The sequence below is a fragment of the Meriones unguiculatus genome, chromosome 19, assembly GCF_030254825.1.
Source record: "Meriones unguiculatus strain TT.TT164.6M chromosome 19, Bangor_MerUng_6.1, whole genome shotgun sequence".
Classification (NCBI taxonomy): domain Eukaryota; kingdom Metazoa; phylum Chordata; class Mammalia; order Rodentia; family Muridae; genus Meriones; species Meriones unguiculatus.
Window position 1 is genome coordinate 58,653,864 of NC_083366.1, and position 22,303 is coordinate 58,676,166.

At 45.1% G+C, this 22,303-nt stretch overlaps 1 long non-coding RNA gene across 1 annotated transcript in view; it reads right to left on the bottom strand.

The window, feature by feature from the left end:
- The window catches only part of LOC132649334 (uncharacterized), a 40,959-nt gene extending 23,565 nt beyond the window's left edge, over positions 1–17,394 (bottom strand). Inside the window, exon 1 of the long non-coding RNA XR_009587747.1 lies at positions 16,880–17,394. This is a non-coding gene — a long non-coding RNA (uncharacterized LOC132649334). The remainder of the gene's footprint in view (positions 1–16,879) is intronic.
- Positions 17,395–22,303: the final 4,909 nt, after the last annotated feature.

Sequence of the window (22,303 nt, forward strand, 5' to 3'; positions counted from 1 at the left end):
AAGCAATCCTTCTGCCTTTCTGCCCTCTGTTTGCTAATGCTCTCCAGCCCTTAGCATCTGGAGGGTGTCTAGGGGAGAACTTAGCTCAGGGTTCTCAGGAAGCGTCTGGGTCCCTCAGACCATTCCTGACACGACCAAGCTAGAGTACAAGGGACTGACTCGTGCCAAACCCCTGCCCCCACTCACCACAACACTGTTATAGTTTGCTTAGAAAATAACTTTTTGTCTATTATGAAATCTTTGGTCACAATTCCTTGGGATGGTGTCTCCTCCTTACTCGTTTGCTTATTTCTTTATTGGGGCTGGGGATTTAACTCGGGGCCTCACACATGTACTCTATTAGTAAACTACACCCCCAGCCACCTTGGACCCGCTTTTTAAAAATTGCTCTAAACAAGCAAACAAAAAACTTGTTTGAAAGAAATTCTTGCTACGTAGTTCAAGTTGACCTCGGCTTGTGGTCCTCCTGCCTCAGCCTCAGCCTGCAATGCAGGGTTGCAGGAATGCGGGGCTATGTTTTTTTATGGTAGCTGGGGTCATAGCTCGTTTGGTACAGGATGTGCCTACAGGCACAACCCTTTGGGTTCTGTCGCCAGCACTAAATAAACCAGGCATGCTATGCATACCTACATTACATTCCTAGCATTTAGGAGGTAGAAGCAGAAGGATTGGATCAGAAGTTCAAAACCAGCCTCAACTAGGTAGCAAGGTCGAAGCTGGCCTGTCTCATTAAAACAAACAAACAAATAAATAACCAACAACAACAAACAATAGAGCTTTGTAACACTAAATGAAACAATCCAGTCCACATTATTACCTCCATAAAAGTAAAGCCTAGTGTGCTGGCACAAATCTTCAATGCCAGCACTCAAGAGGCAGAGGCATGTAGATTTCTGTGAATTTTGCGCCAGCCTGGTCTACATAGCAAGTTCCAGGACATCCAAAGCTACATAATAGAGAAACTCTGTCTCATAAAACAAAACAAGCAAACAAACAAAACCCAGGAAACTAACACACACACATACGCTTTATAGGGCTGGAGAGATGGATGAACATTTAAGAGCACTGGCTGCTCCCGGAACGCATATGGTGGCTCATAACCATCTATATAACTCCAGTTCCAGAAGATCCTACCACCCCCTTCTGGCTTCCTTGGGCACCAGGTACACACAGGGTAAACACACATATATGCACGCAAAACATTCATACACATAAAATAAAATAAACCTAAAAAAATTTAAAACCCCACCCATGATAGTCTATAACAAAATATTTAGGGCTGGACATGGTGATGAATGCCTGTAATCTCAACACTTGGGAAGCAGAAATAAGGAGGACCAGAAGTTCAAGGTTGGCCTTAACCATATAGTGAGTTTGAGGCCATCCTGAGCTACATGACATCCTCTCTCAGAAAACAAAATCAAAACAAAGTTTACATTATATAGTTTAACTAAGGTTTGATAACATAGGTACAGACAAAGAGAGAAGAGAAAAAAAGAAAGAGGGAGAGATGCAAACCGGATGAATAGCTATTGGTATGGCAGTAAAATAAAAGGTCTCATTAATGATTCAAAACACGGAACTTAAAACTGTAATGAGGAACTCTTTTTGCCTACTGGACAGGCAAAATGTGTGTGTATGTGTGTGTGTGTGTGTGTGTGTGTGTAATGTATGTGTCTGTGTGAATGTGGGGGTCAGTGAAGGGCATTGAGTATTCCCTATCACTCTCTATTCCTTTGAGGTAGCATCTCTCCCTGAACCTGGTGCTTGCAGTTTTTGACTAGGTGGGCAGGAAGCAATCCAAAATGATCTTCCTGTCTCCTCTTCTCTTGAGTTTTAGGTTTAAAGTATTTTTAATAAGCTTAAAAGCCATACTTGATCTTTTTAAAAAGGATTGTTGGTGGGGGAGGGTAGTACCCATTGCCATGGGGTGTGTATGTAGTCACCTCTCTTCCTCCACCGCAACGTGGGTTTTAGGGACTGAACTGGGGCTGTCAGGATGGCACGACAGAAGCCTTTACTCACAAAACTGTCTTTCCAGCCCAACATTTGTTCTTTTCTGAAGCATCTGTTCATATACTTGAACTTCTTTTTTTCGTATAACTAATTTTTTTTCTGGAAACGAAAAAACATGGGAGTATTTTTAACTCCCTTCTAATGGGAAAGTAGGACATAAAAAACATGGCACTTTAAGTAGTTGGATTCTAGGTGGGTGCTGAGGGTTGAGGGAGGCTAGGTGGAATGGTCCAGGAAGAACTCTTTAGGTCAAAAGGGGTACAGGCTATAAGAAAACAGAAACTCATCATGGATATGGTCATTGAACCAAGAATGGTTGTGACAATGTCAAAGAATTTAAAAGCAATAATAGATGAGGAAGGAAAAATAAAGAGTATTTATGGACTGGACTCCGTGATCAACAAACCTAACATATTTACTATCTGATCTTTTACAGAAAACACTTGCTGAGCTCCAGAGGGACGAACATTAAAAGACAGGGCTGAGCTAAGGCGAGGGTTGTCATCTGAGAGATGGAAGGAGATGCTGATAAACAGGCCACTCAGACGTGAAATAAATGTCAAGTCCTTGAGACCAGAAGGAGAAGAGTTCTGAGTGTAGCCAAGATCTAGGTAAACTGAAGATGAGAGAGTGCTTTAAAATAAGCGATTAGAAAGTAGGTCATGGCAACCTTTGGCAAAGAAATTTTAAAGGAGTGTTGATGCTCAAACTTTTGAATCACAAGGGGGAAAAATAAACAGGGAGAGGAGGTGTTTAGTATTAGTATAAGCTAATTGAAAACAGTTGCATGGTGGAGAGCTTTGTGGAGAGCTACTTGTTTGTCAGGCTGCTTTGTTACTGAGTTCTCATGAAAACATGTTTTCACCCTGGCCTTCACCTGGAGACAGGCATAGGCAGGATATTTTGCCAAGTTACTTCCCTTTTGTTTGTGAGGATCACACAGACAGGTGGTCGAGATAAACAAGTTTGACTTCTCGATGAACCCCTTCATTGTATTGAGGTGCTTTGCTCTGACTATAAGAAGGGATTGTGGAATAAACCAGGCATGACAGTTCCTACTGGCAGCGCTCTCAAACTGATCTCATGTGCTGTGCGTTATTTTTTAAATTTTTCTTTCAATCCTTACTCCCCACTCAGGAATTGTTCGACTCTGATAGTGGGCTCTGGCACTTTTTAAGCCAAATCATTAGCCTTTTGAATGTGAATATTGTTTATTTAGTAAACACTTTGGTCTAAGCTATGAGTCTTTCCATTTCTTTCTTTTCTTTTCTTTTTTTTTCCAGAGCTGAGGACTGAACCCAGGGCCTTGCGCTTGCTAGGCAAGTGCTCTACCACTGAGCTAAATCCCCAGCTAGTCTTTCCATTTCTTGTCTGCCTCTTTGGGTGGGAGGCAATCCATCCTCCAGGTTGCCAGGTTGTCAGCAAGGCAGCGGGTACTCAACAGAGAAGCAATGTCATCAGATCATAAAGCTACAAACTGGTACCCAGAACCTCCTTCTGCTGAGAGCATTGACTTTTCTGTTGGATCCACAATAATGCAGGTGAGGCAGCCTGGCATCTCTGCCTTCGTTCTGCATTCCTCCCTTCCTTTGGGTGACCTGTTTACCTCTGCACACAGGCATGTTAGTCCCTTCGAAAGTACCTTTCTAGAAACCAGTGTCACCCAACCCATCATGTTTAAGGCACAGTGATAAGAATAACCATCACAGTGTCACCGTTCAAAACTTCCCTTTCCAGACTCCCCACAAAAGGAGCAGAAAGGTCTCCAGTCCTTGTCCCAAACCTGAAGTCACCTTGGACTCCAGAAACAGCAGAATGTTACAAACATCACTCCATGATGAGACTTTCTCCATTTGCTTCCCTCTCAAGTAAAAGACTTCTATGGACATCTTGCATGACCAGAACTGAGGCAATGAGCGACCAGACCACACTAGCCCAGAGCTGCTTAATTATGCATACCTGTTGCAATTGCCCCAATTATTCCATCATGTCCATTCTCTAAAGATGGACTTGTGGGAAACCCCCCTCATCTGGACTTCCCTATCTAGCCATATTGATTACCTCTCCTTTCTCTGCCCATGGACATATTTGCTTGTTGGCATATTAGAGCGGGTGGCTAAGCCTAGATGTTTAAGCTGGGACTTCTACCTTAAATTCCTGTAACAAGGCTTTTAGACTTAATTTTTCCCCATTCTTTCGATGCCATTTTTAAAAATAAATTACATTGTTTGTGTATGTGTTTGCACACCTGTATGAGTGTGAGAGGTCAGAGAGCAATTCGCAGGAGTCTGTTCTCTCCTTCCACCACATGGGACTTGGGATCAAACCTGACAAATATTTTACATAATTACATATCTCATTTCTAGACATTGTATTTCATTCTTTTTCAATCTTCTATTTTCAACACTTTCTTTTTGCTTCTTTTCTTTCTTCTTCCTACCTTCCTTCCCTCCTTCCTTTCTTTTTTTCTTTTTTTGTAAAACCTACATAATGGAAGCATAAGTCACTTATAGAATGTCCCACTTAGGAAAATCATTAATGTACACTTTTGTGTAATCATCATCATAAACAAGATTTTGAATTATTTCTATCATCACAAAATATTCTCCCTTGCCCCTTTCTCACTGTCTTAGGAATCACTGATTCTGCACTGTACTTTTTCCTAAGGTTTCATATAAGTGGGGGAAAAAAGTGTGAGCAATAACACACAGTGTTGATGAGTTCTTCCCCCGCCCCCCAAGATGGGGTTTCTCTGTGTAGCCTTGGCTGTCCTGGACTCTCTTTGAAGACCAGGCTGGCCTCGAACTCACAGAGATCCATCTGTCTCTGCCTCCCTGAGTGCTGGGATTAAAGTCATATGCCAACAAGCCTGGCTTGTGTATCAGTTTTTATGTGATCGTTTTCATTTCTCTTAGGACTGGAACTGCTAGGCCTTATGACTAATGTGACTTTATAAGTGACAGCCCAACTATTTTCTAAAGTGGTTGTAGCATTTTGTACTTCTCTTAGCTCCAGTAGCTCTTCTTCCTTGCCACCACCTGATGTTGTCAGATATAAAATTTTAGCTGTTCTAGAGGCTGTGTAGTAGTATCCTATTTAAGGAAACTTTTATTTTTATTTATTTGTTATTATTGTATGGGTGTTTCATGTGCCTGGTGCCATGAGAGGGCATTGAATCTCCTGAGGTTGGTGTTACAGACAGTTGTGAGCCCCATGTGCATGCTAGGACCTGGGTCCTCTAAGAGAGCAAGTACTCTTAATCACTAGCCATCTCTCCAGCCCCTCTACTGTGATTTTGATCTGTCTGTGATGAGCAGAAATATTGACCATTATTCATACGATTATTGGCCAACTGCATATCTTTTTTTGGTAAAATGCTTGTTTAAATCTTTTATCCAGATTTTTAAAGTTGAGTTTTGTTTTCTAAATGTTGATCTTCAGAGTTATTTATATGTTATAGACACAAATCTTTTTCCAACATGTTATGTTAAAAGCTAGAGTTGGATGGAGTTGTTATGGTTTAAATATTAAGTGTCCCCCTTAGGCTCGTGGGCTTGGACACTTGGTCCCCAGATGGTAGTGCTTTGCAGAAGGTTATGAAACCTTTAGGAAGTGGAGGCTCATTGGAGGAAGTGGGTCACTGGGGGCAAGCTTTGCGCCCTTCTAGCCCCGCCTTGTTTCCTGTTTATGATCTGCTTCCTGAACGAAGACACATTGTCATTGGCCAGCTTTCTGTTCCTCCTGCCATGACTCCCCCACCAACCCCATGGTGGAGTGCATCTCTCTGGAACTGTAAGCCAAATTAACCCTCCCCGCTTTGTTTCAAGACAGGGTCTCTCTGTGTAGCCTTAGCTGTTCTGGAACTTGCTCTGTGAACCAGGCTGGCCTTGAACTTGTATGTCAAGGTATGTCTGCCTTTGCTTCATGAGTGCTGGGATTAATGGTGTGTGCAGCCACTACCACTAAGCTAACATCTTCCTCTGTAAGCTGTTTTTGTTGGGTTATTTTTATCACAATAACAGGAAAAGAAACTAACACAAGGTTTAATTTATTAATTTTTAATTTTATTGTTCATGCCCTGTGTCCCATCTAAGAATATTCACACCAACATGAGAGTGTGAAGATTTTCTGTTGTGGCTATAAACATGTTTTTGTTCTGGTCCCAGGTGTGGGCTGTGGGGCTGATTCAGATGGTCCACAGCAGCAGACTATTTGCCTCATATGGGCTCTGAGAGGAGCTCTTTGATAGTTGCACGTAGTTTAAATCTGAGGACTCTGGAGACAGAATAAATGCCAGAGCCCAGAGAAAAGAGACAGAGAACAAGGCTGCTCCTGCTTCCCCCTTGCTGCTCCTCATTGCTGTTGTGAGACAAGAAGATGGAGATTTCCTGTAATGAGGATTGGACTGGTTCCAAGGAACCCGACCACCCTGACCAGCACGAAGCAGCTAGGAAAGAACTGTGCCCTCTCTCTCATAACCCTTTCTCTTTCTTACCTGGTGTTGGAGTGTTGGGAGTTGGAAGGGACTGGGGTGGAGTAGGGAGAAAAAGACAAGAAACGTAATTAAAGAGTTTTTTAAAATACGCCAACAATTCTTTAAACCTATCTTTCCTTCTGCAAGTTTGAGACAGTCACATGCTGACCTATTGCTCACTAGTCAGCTGTGCCTCAACACTCTGATCCTCCCACTTCTAGATCTAGGGAGCTGGGGTTGTTGGTCTGTGTTACCAGGCCGGGTTTATAAAATCTTAAGCCTGTTTATACAGTGTCAGACCCAGAGCCATGTGCGCAAGCACTCTACCAGCTGAGCCAGATCCTCAGCTCCTCCTCTAGGATTTTTATAATTCCAGCTTTTTAAAGGTCTGAGTTGGTGATTATTTCAAGGTCACTTTTGTTTGTGGTGGTGTTTAAAAGAAGACAAATCCCAACCGTTATATTTTACCAGTAAAGACTCAGGAGCCAGATGCTGGGGTAAAAACCTGTTGGCTCAAAGCCCCAAAAGCCAGGGAGCTGAGGAGCTGAAGCCTAAGCTAAAGCCAGAGCTTGAGCAAACAGCCCTTTCTTCTTCTCCACACTGTCTTAAATACCCCTCAACTCAAAGTCACATCTACTCTTTAATTCCTGTCAGCTTGTTTCTTGCTCAGCCTCTTGACCTAGGGTTAACTTTATTAAATCATGTGTACAGAAAGCTCTTGGATTAAAGGAGTGTGCTAGGGCTGGGTGAACCACACCATAATCACCAGTTTACAATAAACAGAAAATTATTGGATTAAAGGTGTGTGATAGGGCTCAAAGAAACTGGGTTTTACAGTTCACAATTTTGGGGTTCATATTGGGATCAAACATCCCACAACACGGTGAAGTTAAACTTGAGGTTCATTTTTTTCTCTGTATGGGTATCTAGCTTTCCAGAATATTATATTTGAATAAAAGCCTTTACTATTGGAATTACTGGCACTTTTGTTAGTAGGCAATTGATCATGTATTTGATTAGAGCTTTCTCCGCTTCATTCTATTCCATTAATTTGTTTCTTCTTTGCACCCATATCACACTATCTTGATTACTATAGCTTTAAAATTGGTGCTGAAATTAGTCACTGTAATTTGTTCAATCTTGTTCCATTTTCTTAAATTCTTGGTTCTTCCATGTCCTTTGAAAAATTCCATAGGTTTTGAAATAAATTTTTTAAAATTTGCATACAAAATGATGGGTTTTGTCATGCCATTTTCATATAGATTTTAGGATGAGCTTGCCAGTTTCCTTTAACTTAGAAACATTGGTAGAGATCAAACAAATCTACAGATCCTCAGTAAATTGATTATCATTCAGAGTTCTTTGGCTGTTTTCGCCAGGATGTTTGCACATTCTGAGATAGTTTTACGTTGAGCTCGCACTCCTTGGAAATCTAGTTCTGGTAATTTCTTGAGGTCTGGATTTAAAATGTACAGTTCACAGACTATCCCTATTTATCTTTCCTAGGCATAAATTAAAATGCAGGTTTACTTTAAACAACAAAATAAAAACAAAACAAAAACCTTGTTTTGTTGTTTTAGAATAGCACTGGAATCTCATATTTTTGTTGCTTTTCTCATAGATAGGTGAGGAGGACTAACTGATTTGTGCCAGCTTACATATGTGTGAAATAAAGTTATCATAATACACTATCTTCACATTGCACGGCCAGCCTGGGTCTGAGAAAGTAGTTGAAGGGCAGTGTACCTGTCTACCGTAAAGGAACCTGGGTTTAATCCCCAGCACAGGGGGAAAAAGCCTCCCAATTGCTACAGAGGTAGACAAGCCAGAAGAGGATGCACCTTGTGAACTGAGATGAGAATTATGAGAGAAGGACAATATAGCAATGACTTCTGTTACCATGACAGAATGCCCCGACAGACAGCAACTTAGAGGAGACAAGGGTTTATTGTCCTTCACAGTTCCAGAGCAGATAACAGCCCAGCTCGGCAAGGAAGCTGAGCAGCAGTAGCAGCAGCCTGGAGCCTGCCTGGCAGTCAGGAAGCAGAGATTTCATCAGCACACAAGAGAGAGGGAGGAGAAAGAGGGAGATGGGGATAGGGGGAAAGAGAGGGAAGGAGAGAGGAAGAAAGAGGCACAAAGAAGGGGGGAGAGGAGGAGACGGAGGGGAAAAAGAGAGGGAGGAGAACAGGAAGTGAGGCCAGGCTATAGAACCCTCAAAGCCTGCCCGCAGTGACATGGTCCTCCATCCAGGCTCCACCTTCTAAAAGGCTTATAACCTTCCAAACACGACTGCCAGCTGGGGAGCAGGTAGTGTTCAGGCATCGGAGCCTTTGGGGGACATTTTATATTCAAACCACAGCCCGAAGCGACTAAGTTTGATTCCTTTACTGGAGCCAAGCAGCCAACGTAAATTCAGATTTACGCTAAATCATCTCTTCTGAAAGTGAACCACACACTTGTAAAAATAGGAAGATAAACAGGTTGATGTATTCACCCCAGTGTGTGGAGGCGTGTCTCTGTAGGTCAGCATTAGAGGAGGACAGTGAAGAGGGGAGGGAATGGAGAGCTGGGTGTTAGCAAGTCGTGTTTTAGAGATGGTTTGGAGGAGAGACACCAGGAGCAGGCAGGAAGGTTTCCACCTGCAGTTTAACCTCCTCAGCCACACAGCATCTGCTCTCTAATTTTGAACAGCACGAACCCGTGCTGACAGGACGAACGATCTAGTCCCTCTGCATCCAGAAAGCCGTACTTCTCAGGTTCTCGGCGCAAAAGGAAGGTCTGAGCATCTCATTACTGCACAGATGTTGAATCGTTTAAGTCTGAGTGGTCCTTTAGATTCTGCATTCCCAGGAAACCTCCACGAGGCCTCAATGTCACTGGTCCATGGCAATATTCTTAGTGATAAAGTGCTTAAATCACATCTACCCTGAATGTATACTTGTCTACCTGCATCAGGCCATCAGCACACCTCCTTCTCTCTGTTCTGTTTCTCCTTCTTTTCCTGTTCTTTCTTTCTCCTCCTCCTCCTCCTCCTCCTCTTCCTTTATTTCTCCTCTTCCTTCATCCCCTCAGTGGTATTTACTCAGTGGTATTTATAGCCTCTTAATTAGCCTCCCTCACCACTTCCTTCTTCTTCCTTTGTCTTTCTTCTTCTGCCAAGACTGTAACCCAGGGCCCTGTGCTTACCAAGAACACACTTATCACTCAACTATACTCTAAACCCCAGCACTGCTTCTTAAAGGAGAAACACCAGTCACCAGCACCACGGTGCGAATCAATAGAAATGGTTTCTGAGCAAGGGACTAGCAAATACTTAACCAGGAAGCTGTTCATACAGTTGGTGTAGGGCTCATGGGCACAGCCCCTACCTGGCATGTCCAAGGCTCTGGGACTTGGTTCCCAGCACTGGAAAAAAAAAATTAAGAGATAGAAAAGAAAATACCATATACCTGAGGGGAGAGGGAACCATAAGACATTAGCTGAAACTCATTTTACACCAAAGAAGCATATACCTACAGACACTAAAAATTCGTCATTATGTAACACAGAAACACAGTGTACTAGGCACATGACAGTTCCCTTCTATTTAGATCCCAACCGTGTGATCAAGAGACTTCAGGCTTCATGAAGAAATTACAGCTAAAAGTGGAAGAATTAAGTTTTTTAAATCACACATCAGCCTCTGTACTAAACTAAGTGTGTTCATGCCATACTGAACTCTCATTTAAACTCCGAAAAACAGACTCAAGGGAGGGACCATCCTCGACCTTATTTTACATATGGGGGCCACCCCCTCTCCAAAGTCTTCCCAATTTCTATTTCTTGAAGCCATTGTCCTTGAAGGTGGCAATCCTTTTCTGTTGCCAAACTAATATTTTTCTTTCACTCGTTCTTTCAACAGATATCCATCGAGTCCCCCTGTGTTTAGTGTGGAACATGGGGGGTTTGCTTACAATTTTCTCTCCCAGCATGAACAAGCAGGTGAACCTCTTTCTAGGAACTCCGCCGACATGGCTGAAATGCTCTGCTGTATAAAACACCAGATATAGGTAATGTCTATTGTTCTTGTGACAAAACGCCTGGGGGTGAGGGGAAAAGCAGCATGAGGACAGAATGCTTATTCTGGCTTGTGGTTTGAGGAGATACATTCATTGTGGTTGGAAAGGAATGGCAGCGGGAGCAGGAGGCTGGGTGGTCAGATTGTGTCTGCTGACAGGAAATAGGCAGCTGAACAGGAAATTGGACCAAGGTACAGAACTTCAACACCTGCCCAGAGAGACCCACTTTTAGTGAAGTTCCTCCACCTAAACATTCTGCAGCCTTCAAAAACAGCGGCACCAGCTGGGACCAAGTGCTCAAACACATCATCCTGTGAGGGACATGTCACATTCAAACCTCAACCTGTGGGATAGATGCTTGATTGCACAGCACAGGCCAAGGGAGAGGAGCTGCAGCCTGCCTTGTTGGGGTAGGTTGTTAGGGGGATTGCTTTAATCTAAGAAGGACCCAGGAAGACAAATCCAGGACAAGATACAAGAAATGGAAAAACAGATCCACCAAGGACAAAGGAAAAGCCCCAGAAAGAAAGAAAAGGGGGTGAGAAAATGTTGACTCCTTTTATTTTCACGTAGGCTCAGGAGTCTTAATAGGCTGTGAGGGGTCAAGTTGTATCCCAGCAGACTGCTCTCCTTGTAGTCTGACACTGACGGATGGATTGATTGATTGATTCATTCATTCATTCAACACTTATCTAACATCTACTGTTTGTCAGGCATTCTTCCATGTTCTGGAGATGCAACAGTGGTCAAAACAGATTTCTGGCTCACGTGGGAAGGAGACAGTAAGCCAACTGGGGAACAAGCAGGTAAAAACATCAGAAGAGACCATGGCGGGTAACAAGGCAAAGCAAAAGGTGAGTCCTGCATTGATTTGTACAGTAGTTATTTTGCTCGTTGCTGTTATAAATTGGGCAGAAAACAGCTTAATGGAGGGAGGGTTGATTTTGTCCTACAGTTCAAGAAGGTACCGTCCATCATGACAGAGAAGTCCTGGCAGAAAGAGTGTGTGGTTGTTCATACCTGGGAGGAACAGGAAGTAAAGAGACAAATGCTGGGTTTTTCTGTTTTTGTTTGTTTGTTTGTTTCAGACCAGGACTCCAGCCTATGGAATGGTTCCACTCACAATTTGCTATTTGATACAGGACATTTAGAATGGCACCTCTGTTAACAGTTATTAGAGTCCCAGAGGAAGGGAAAAAAGGAGAGTTTATCTGCAGAGGCCCTGTCCGTGCCACACAGACAAACGAATTACGGACTTTAAATCACAGTGACCTTGGGAGGCACAGAACTTTCTATGACTTCAGCCTTTTGAATCTGCACCATTGGCATCGCTCATGAACCTTATTAAATAAGATACCTACGTGTTATTTAATACATCTAGCAAGTATCTGTTAGAAACACTTGTACCTTGTCAGTTAACTCACTCCACAACTGGATTCAGACAGAATAAGGCTGCCCTGTGGAATGGAAAAGGCTCTTCCTACCATGCGATATTTCAGGAGGAACCTTAAGGATTATAGAGTCAGCCTAGGGCAGAGGGAAGGGCTGAGGTGGATTGCTCATCTTGGGGATGCCACTCTCAAGGTGACATGCTCCAGCCTTGAATATCTAAGCACCAGATTCTTCGTGTAAAGCAAAACTGGCCCCCTTGCCTCTGTGTGGGCAATGAGGGGTGTGCGTGTCCTTTGTTCTCACTCCCTCGTGAACAGGAATGTTCCACATACTGATAAATATTTTATTACATGCCGATCTTTAAATGTTGTATGTGCGAGTACACATGTGGATGTGGGTATGCATGTATGTATGTATGTGAAGAACCAAAGTTATTAATCAAGTGTCTTCCACAATTTCCCATTAATAATAATAATTATTGTTTATTATTAGTAGTAGTAGTAGCATGTGTGTGTGCGCACACGTGCGGGGGCCGGCATGAATGGGCCATGCCACGCAAGTGGAGATCAGAAGACAACCTTCCGGAGTTGGTTCTCTGGGGACTGAACTCTGGTGTCAGGTTTGCACAACAAGCGCCTTTATTCCCCGAGCCAGCGGTTCTCAACCTTCCCAGTGCTGTGACCCTTAACACAATTCCTCGTGTTGTGGTGACTTCCGGGCATAAAAAATGTTTTCACTGCTACTTCACAACTGCAATTTTGCTACTGTCATGAATCGTAATGTAAAGACCTGATATGTAGGTGGTCTCAGGTGAAGCCTGTGAAACGAGTGCGCGGGCCGAGAACCCCTGTGCCATCTCACCGGTCCGCCAACCTTGTGTTCTGAAACAAAGCCTCTGCAGGTCTCTCTCTGACCTGCAGCTCCTACATTTGGCTGGCTGGCCAAGGAGCTCCAGGATTTTCCCACCTCTTCCCACCAGCACCGGGGTTGTGAGCGCATGCGGCTGCTCCCAGCTGTAACAGGTTTGGGGGATGTAAACTCGGGTCCTTGTGTTTTCATGGCGGGCATGCTACCAACAGAGCCATCTCCCCAGACCCCAGGTCTTTTAATTCCTTAAGGCCTCCCCCACAAACTGGAAAGCACGTTCACAGCTCCTGATGTGTCTCTCCTTTAGGTCCTGACTGGCTCCGTGTCCTGAATTCTTAGTCCCTGCTTAGCTGCTGGGCTTAGTTGGGCATTTATTCAGCAACATCTGGAAAAATAACTCTCCGGCTCCGTGTTTTAGTTTTTGAAAGTGCATGCCATTCTTTCATGTCATGGCTGTATTGTGATGGCCTCAAGGGTTGTTGACAATTTGAAGGAAATAATATATAAGGGCTTTTAGCTCAGTGCCAGGTGGAGAGAGAAGCCAAAGTAGGATTATAGGTGGACCTTGGTTTGGAAACAGGGATGCATGGAAAATTTTGTAGTCTGTCTCTACTTGGAGATTTTTTCATGTTAAAAATCTCTGCTGTTTTCTTTTAGATAATTTCTCCAGTGTAGTTAAAATAAGCACAGATTTTCCCCCCCCACAAAACTGAGTCCCTATCCAACTTGTCAACCTCTGTAGGAATTCACTTATTGGATGAAGAGATGCATGTGTGCATTCCTGTACCCTTTCCTCTACTCAGCACACGCACCAGGACGTGCTGGTCTCTTCCTCCTTCCCACTAAACCCTCCTCAGCTGCCCCCTTTGTACATTGGTCAGCTTTCTCCTGCTGTATCAAACACCCGAGAGAATCTATCCGCTCACAAAGAGAAAAAAATAAAAAGAGAAAAAGCTTTTCTTGGCTCCCAGATATATTTGATGTGAGTGTGGTATGGATGTATGTGTACATGTGTTCTCATGTGTGGACTCCTGTGTGCGCACCTGTGTGTACATGCTTGTGTGTGTGTGTGTGTGTGTGTGTGTGTGTGTGTGTGTGTGAAGGCCCGAAGCTGCCTTTGGAGTTCTTCCTCAATCACTTCTCCACTGATTTTTTACAAGGCTGGCAGGCTGCCCGTCTCTGTCTCCCCTGGCTGGGTTTTCGGGAGCGCGCTGCCGTGCCTGACTTTTTACATGTGTGCTGGAGATCCGAGCTCAGGCGCTCATGCTCGCTGGCACTTCACGCTTGATCCACGCCAGTCCCTGGTTTTGGAGATTCCGCTCACCCTGCCTTGGCTCTGTGAGGCAGTGCTGTGTGTCTGCATCCGCAGCACAACGCTCACCTCACGACCAGAACAGGAAAGGGAGGAAGAGAGAAAGACAGATATGCCAGGATCCCCTTAAAGGGCACACCCCTAATGACCAGAAACTAGGCTCGACTTCTTAAGGATTCCTCCACTTTTCAAAAGGGTCTTCTGCTGGGAACCAAGCCTTTAACACCTGCATTTTCCAAAGTGTAATAACACCTACAGCCATGGGTCGGCCCAGACTCTGGAGCCAGAACCAGGAACCCCTGGCTTGCTGGCTTACCCTCGGTCCAAAACCAACTCCAACCACTTTCCCTTCTTTTGGCTCCAGTTTCCCACAAACCCCTTCAGAAGTTGTCTATGCTAACTGACTCACTTTCTCTCCTTTACAGTCAGATACTGCTTCCTGGGGACCCAGCTTGTGCCCTGACCTCTCTGTTATTCCTCAACCTTCCAAGCACCCCTTTGCCTCAGAGCTTTAGCAATGGCTCTTCCTTGGCTTGTGGAACCCCCGTTTCCTGGATTCACAAGCTTGACCCCTTTCTCTCTTCAAGTCTCCACTCAAATCTCCCACGGCATACCTTGACGTCCTTGCACAGAATGCGATTGCCACCATCAACACCAGTGCTATGCCTTCCCCTTTAGGCACCTCGGGTTTTCTGTAATGTTTATCCTCAGCAGATCCACATTTCCTCGTTTTTTTTTGTTTTGTTTGTTTGTTTGTTTTTTTCTCCTTGCACTCCAGCTTCCCAAGGGCAGAGACTTGGCTATTTTGTTTCCTGCTATTTATAGCCCAGCTAGAACAGAGCCTGTTTGCTATCAAGTCAGGACCATGCTGGCTGGCTTTGCTCTGACTTGATTCTTGTCACTTGGTCACCTGCTTTATCCCTCTGGGGAAGGTTTCATCCTGAGGGCAGTGACTTTCTTTTCTTATCATTGTCACAGTATCTGACAGAAGTATCATAGGGGAGGAAAGACTTTGGGCTTACGAGTGTTCAGTCACTTGGCCCTGAGTACTTGGATAAAACATGGTGGAAGGACCCTATGGCAAAGGGGCTTCTTCATGGGGCCAGAAGGCAGAGAAAAGGATAGAGGAAGGCGCTACTACAAGGTCAGGCCCCCAGGGGCCTACTTCCTTCAACAAGGCCTTACCTCCTTACCCTTTGGCACCTCCCGACAATGCCCTCAGATGACAAATCCATGAAGGGACTAACCCATGCATTAGGTCAGCGTTCTCACCACATAAGCTGTCTCTGGAAACACTCTCGTAGATGTCTCCAAACCTGTGCTTGATCCACAAAGAGACTCTTCATAATCAAGTTTACAATCAAAGTGAACCACCTCAACTGCTTTCTGTCTTGATCCCTATCTTTCCAGTGAGTCTTGATGCTGGTATTGATCCCAGAGGATGGGCACATGCTACCGCACTGAGCTGCACCTCCAGCCCCAATCCTATCACGTCCTCCAAGGCTACAGTTCTGCTTTGAGGGCTCCTTAGTCTTCCTGGAGATTTTGAATCTGGTACCCTGGCCCCCGTACCTACCTTCTATTATCCTAAAAGGAATCCTTTTGAACCTTTGAAGCTCCAGAGGCCCCTGAATTGTCCATTGTTACGACATAGTTCAATCAAAGACCCTGCTTTCATCAGTGTCTTACCCAGGCATGGTCTGGCCAGCCTTCTTGAAAACCACATTCAAATTAGGAGTCACACCTCAGTCTCCGAATTGCAGAGGGCACTGATATGGGAGAGAAGGTTCACAGTGGGGCCAAGATAGCCCGAGATTTGAGTCTGTTGCCTACCAACAGGGCTGCCTTGGCAGGTCACTCCCTTCCCGAGTAACAGCTTCCTCCCTAGTGAAGCCTTGGTGACTCTCGAAGAGCCACTGTGCCATAAGATGTGAAGACATATGGAAGTGGCCAGCACAGAGCTGTGAGAAACTGTCTCCTTACTGTAGGGAAGGCTTCTGGAACACCTGTCCCACAGTGTTAAATGGAGAAACACAACATCCTCAGCAGGGTGCCCTGAGACTAGGCAGCTCCAGGCTCAAAAGAAAGCATTTGCTGTGGACTGTTAGAACAGCACAGGGTTGCATAATAGTTCCACATTGCCCTCGCACAGAGTGCGAGGTCCAGGAATTATCTCACATACATGAAAACATGGCTTCACCTTATTTTAAGGCATAGCCTTATTTTATCTTTTCCGTGCTTGGGATGGAATCCAGGGCCTCACTCCTATTAAGGAGGTCTCACTCCTCACTCCACTGCTGAGCTGTATCCACAGCCCCAAAGGAGAACCTTTCCTGAACAGCTAACAGAAACTGTAGGGGACGGGTGGACTTCTCTTTGCTACTTCACTTTTGTCAGCTCTGATGAAAATGACTTACAAACTCTTGCCACATTCACAGAGAGTTTCTCGAGTTCCCCTGACTTCGATATTCAAAAGGAAGGGAGTTGTTGCTGCAGAGGTCGGGCGTGGTGTATTTAACTGAGTGCCGAAAGCAAATTCAACACAAATAACCAACGTGGGCCGATTGTGCAATTCCCAAGTTAGTTCTTGTGGTAGGTAATGTTTTTCTTTTTCATTCCATTTTCCTGCCGCTCAAATTGGCTAGTGATTTCCAATGAATAGAACCCTATCCAGCACGATACACTTATTGCACAGTGGATACCTGCATCACGGGGTGTCAATGCTCAGTTTTGATGGATTCCCAGCATAGTACTTACGGGAAGGGAACCACCGTTGGGGACTTTCCTTCGTAACTTGGTTTGGAAGTGGATCACCAGCTCAGCGTAGTGAACGCAACATCACAAAACAAGGTCACAGCAACTCCTGGAGTCTTGGAGAAGCAAAACCATGTGTAGGCAGTGCGTGACTGGGCAGGAAGCTTCCTCAGCCAGCCCGGTGAGCTGTCTCATCTTGGTTTGGCAGGCGACCTTGGTGGAGCATGTGATGTATGCACTCAGCCCCATGCAATCCGCCCCTGCTGTATTCCCAACCAGCTGCATCTTTTCCCGGCAACGTTGCCAGAGAGACTGTGTCCAGAGTCACTGTTGATTGCTCTTTAATCCACATCGTGGAGTAAACAGAATTGAGCATGACAGGCATGGTTCTCTTCTCAGCATACTCCAGCCCGTCTGACAGACGGCGGTGAAACCGTGTCCCTGTGTCCATGCTTCTGGGAAGCCAGGGCGATTCCTTCTTTGTTTTCAGCCCATGAGAGTTCAGCCTAATTTTCTTCCTAGGAAGCTGAGGGTGGGAGTCGGGGAGGGATATTTGAGTCAAGTATTTCCCCAAAGAAGCCTAGACATTTAAACTTCTCTCTCTCTCCATATATATATATACACACACACACACACACACACACATACACACACACACACACACACACACACACACACACACACACATATGTATATGTAGATATATAGTGAAGTTTAAATATTTATAATATATATTAACATACATATATTACATAATACAGGCTATGTTTTCAAACAGTCGAAGCTAACCCACATGAAGAGTTGGTCTCTCTTCCTTCGCTGGCCCCTCCCCCAGCTTTCTTCCCCAGAGGCCACTGTTCCCCTCCCCGTCCTTTCTGTGTCTATGCAGAGAAGAGAGGCTTTGAGTTTTGAACGGCATTTTTATACGTTCAGCTCTGGTGGTTCATAAAATGCCTTTTTTTTCAAATCACTCTCCATGGCAACACGGCTCTGGCACACACACGGACAGACATATACATGTCCACATGCCGGCGTCCTTCTTTGAAGTACAAAATGGAGGGGAAATGATGCAACCGAGGAGTGAGTGAGAAGGCACGATGCAGTCAACCGCAGTGGTTAGTGGCTTCTCAGATGGTTCCAGACAGCTTTTCCTACAGAAATAGCTCGGTGAGAGCAGCCCAGCCTACTCAGACTGCAGAACAGATCGCTGGGACCTGCCTTCTTGCAGCCTTCCCCTGGAGCTCAAGTCTAAACACATCTGAGCTTGGCAGGGCTCTGCACAGTCACATCAGCGCACAGACAAACACCTCAGCTCCCCGGCTCGCCTCACTCTCTCTCCCCGGGGCAGCAGCATTTTTAGTTTGCATCTGTTTTTCCCCAACCACAGCACCACCCAGAAATGGAATGCCCTTCAGGTTTTCCGTCGTGAGGTTGAGTGAAAATCCAACTCTCTCATACTCTAGAGAGGAAAAGTAAACACAGAGATCTGTCTCTGTGTGTGTGTGTGTGTACATTTGACAAAACTAAATTTAGAAAAATCCATTTTTGAGGTCATTTTGAAACTAAGCACTGAGTAGACCTGTTCTCAATTAAGTGTATTTGTCACCAGAACAGAGGAGGGGAGTGACAGAGGCACTTAAATTCCCCATCGCTGAAGCATGAGTGAGGGCATGTAAGTACATTTACCTAACCACTGCTTTAGAATAGACAAAGATGTGTTGTGCTGGGAATCGAATCCATGACCCCAAATATTCTAGGCACTAGCTTGGGTGGTAAAGTGCTTGCCGCACAAGGACTTAGGTTCAAGCCCCAGAGCCCACATTTAAAAGGCCACGTGTGGTCTTTCCAAATTTCCGTATTTCCAAATCACACTCCATGGCAACAGATTACAAGCATGTGCTTGTAATTTCAGCACTGAGGAGGAACAGAAAGGTTTGTCCCTAGGGCTCAATGGCCGGTAGGCAGAGTTCACTTACAGAGTTCTAGGTTATGAGAGATCCCGTCTCATAAAAACAAGGAGGATACAGCTAAGGAGCAATAGCCAAGGATGCTCTCTGCCTCCATCTGCATGTACACGCATGTAAAACGGCAGAAGTCCAAGTAAAATAATCCCTCACTGAAAGCTAAATTCTAGCCAGGTGGTAGTGACCCGTGCTTTTCATCCAAGCACTCGAGAGGCAGAGGCAGGCAGCTCTCTGAGGTCGAGGCCAGCCTGGTCTACAGCCTGTTCTTCCAGGACACAGAGAAACCCTGTCTTGAACTTGCCCCACTCCACCCCACCCCACCAAACAAAGAAAAGAAAAAAAAAGAAAGAAAGAAGGAAGGAAGGGAGGGAGGGAGGAAAGGAAGGAAGGAAGGAAGGAAGAAAAGAAAGAAAGAAAGAAAGAAAGAAAGAAAGAAAGAAAGAAAGAAAGAAAAGAAAGAAAGAAAAGAAAGAAAGAAAAGAAAGAAGTAAGCCATATGGAAACAAGTACTGGAGCCATATGGAAACAACAGAAAAGGAATGTTATTACCCTATAACAGACAGTTTTAACTCCTAATAAAACAAAGAAACACTGTGTATATCTTTTGGAATACACCAGAAAGACCAATTTCCAAGAAAATATTGCCTTGTCTTCTGGCTAGTGCCTGGAGATTTGTTGAGAAATATTTGAAATCTACAGTAACATATAAAAATATAATATTCATACTTTCTGAAAACTCCAGCGTCTGGGATGCTCATTTCTACAGGTGAGAGCAAAGCCTGGCATCCTCAATAGACAGGTCTTTTGGCCTCTGTGGCGGCTGCTCCCTCCCAGCCCCAGTGCCCCTCGCTTCTGTGCATTTATCTGTGCTCTGGCGGATGCCTTTCCTCCAGTAACCGGCAGGACAGGGCAGAAGTGATGCGGTGTGACCTTTCTAAGGCTGGATTAGGAGAAGCTGGATAATGCCTGCTTCAGCCTCTTAGAACACTTGTTCTGGAAAAAGTCAAGCGGCACACCCAAAAACAAAAACAGGGACAGGGAGATGGCTCTGTCAGTGAGTGCTTGATGCACAAGCAAAAAGACCTGAGTTCAAGCTGAGAACCCACATAGAAACTGGATGTGTGCACCCGTAATCCCTGTGCAGGGGGTGCAGAGCCAGGGGGATTCATTGAGCTTAGCAGACAGCCAACCAAGCCAAACAGATTCAGCAAGGGGCCTCGTATCAAAAACTAAGGTGGAAGGCAATAGAGGAAAGATTCACAGCATTGATCTTTGGTCTCTGTATCTATTTGCTTACATCTGCGCACACACACACACACACACACACACACACACACACACTCATACCTCTTGGGATCACCATGTTGTAAGAAAGCCCAGGCTATCGTGTTGATTAGTTTTGTGCGGCAATAGGTGTTTGGCCCACCCTTAGCTATCACAGGTCAGGCGTTTCAGTGAAGACACCATCTTGGATGTCCAGCTCAATAGTCGCATGGTTCTGGTCTCAAAGCGTGGGACACTCTACGTGGAAACTGCCAGGCTGGGCCCAGCCAGCCCACAGAAGCATTTGAAATAGGCAGTTTGAAGCCAGTGGCCTTTGGGAGTGCATTGTTGTGTAGCAACAGGTTAACGAAACACTCTTTCACATCCAGTCTGCAAGGTTTTGAATCCCAGGGTCCATCCTGTTTCCCCCCCTCTTCACTGCGCACTGTGGGGAATCAACTCCAAGTTACCAGTATCCCTGCTTAATCTGTGTATTCATTGTTATCCAAGTGTGGTCCGAGAGCACCACCGTTGCTTCAGAACTTGTCAGAAAAAAACACATCCTCAGGCTTTCTCTGGACCAAATGACTCAGCCTCTGGAGCTGGGGCCCTCATTCATTCATGTCTAATAAGCCTTTCAGGCCAGGTGGAGGGATGTAGCCCCGTTAAATATTTGCTCGGCATGCACGAAACCCTGGGGTTTTTAATCTGTGTCAGACCGTACGGTAGGTGTGGCCATGCTTGCTTGCAATTCAAGTGCTCTGGAGGGGAAGGTAGGAGGAAAAGAAAGTTTAAAGTAATTTTTGGATACAAGTGAGTTCAAGGGCAGCCTAGACTCTGGGAGGCCTTGTCTCAAAACAGTCTTTGGGGGACAGTGCTACATGCTAAGCTTTAGGCTGTTTCCTACCAGTCCTAGTAATATTATCCCTCTTTGCTAGTGATTGGTTTCAGAACCCAGCACCAAGCCCATCAGCATATGATATTCCTTGGCGTCAGTCATTCCTTTGTGGCTGAAGGAATGGCTCTCTTTCTGAGGTAGGTATTCCCACCAGGAAGGGAGCCAGCTGGAATACACTGCTGATACTGATGGATGGAAAGCAGAGGTTTGGAGAGAACACAGGTATCTAATCAGCCAGCCCCACTTTGAATTTCTTAGTTTTGGATGAAAAAAAAAAAAAAAGAGTCCTGTTGGTCAGATTTTTTTTTGGTCAGCTGTTCGGTTACTTGCAGCCACCGGCATACCTCCAGACACAATGAGCTTCTGCATGATGTATTGCACAGAGGGAGATTAGGAAATTTGCATTAGAGAGTTAGGAAATGAATTGCTAGGATCTGAGCCTAGGGCTTTGCTGTCAAAGCCCATGTTCGGGTTAAAGCTGGAAATGAGAGACGTGTTAGGGTCCGGAGAGAGCATGAAGGAGGTGAATATGCAACAGAAGAAGCAATACCTAGGAATGAAGAAAAGGTTCCCAGAGGAGGGAGGGTACACGGAACAAATGACTTTTGCCTGATTCCATCCAGAACTCGTGCTGACACTGTGTCCTTAAATCAAATGATGTTCTTTCTCTTCTTCTTTCCCCCAAGCAGATTGAGATAATATGTTGTTTTGCAAGACCCACAGGAGAAGAGCATAAAGCCAGTGTTCCTTTGAGAAGGAGGCAGGCTGGTCCAAGTGCAGCCATAAACTGGAACCACCCACGCCCAAAGGCAGCGTGGAAGACAAGAGCACAGTTTACAAGATTGCCATTAGTGCAGAGACGCGGGAAGAGCCTCAGACCTTGCCCCTGACACACAGAAATGGCATACATTCGGTGTCTTACAACCTCAGGGGTCCCCAGACCACATGCCTCTCAGAGGATGACCACAGCTGAGGGAAGCTTGTGCCTCACGTTCACTATCCTGTCGTCTGTACTGCGGGGTAGCCTCACTCCCGCCACGTTCCTGCTTTCTCTGGCACCCCTTCAGAGCCGAGGAGCTAATTTTAACCTGTAAGCTGAATCGCACAGCAGAGAAGTCCCAGGACCCAAGGTGGCTGTAACTAAAGGAAACAGACATAAGTGTTCAGAGAAATAAGGCAGACCAGGAGATACCCAATTTTCTCTCTGATCATTACCCAGAATTTTAAAATAAGGGTGGATTATCTTTGGCAAATGTCTTGTCATTGGAAACAAACTGCTATGGCAAACAGCAGGCATTTACT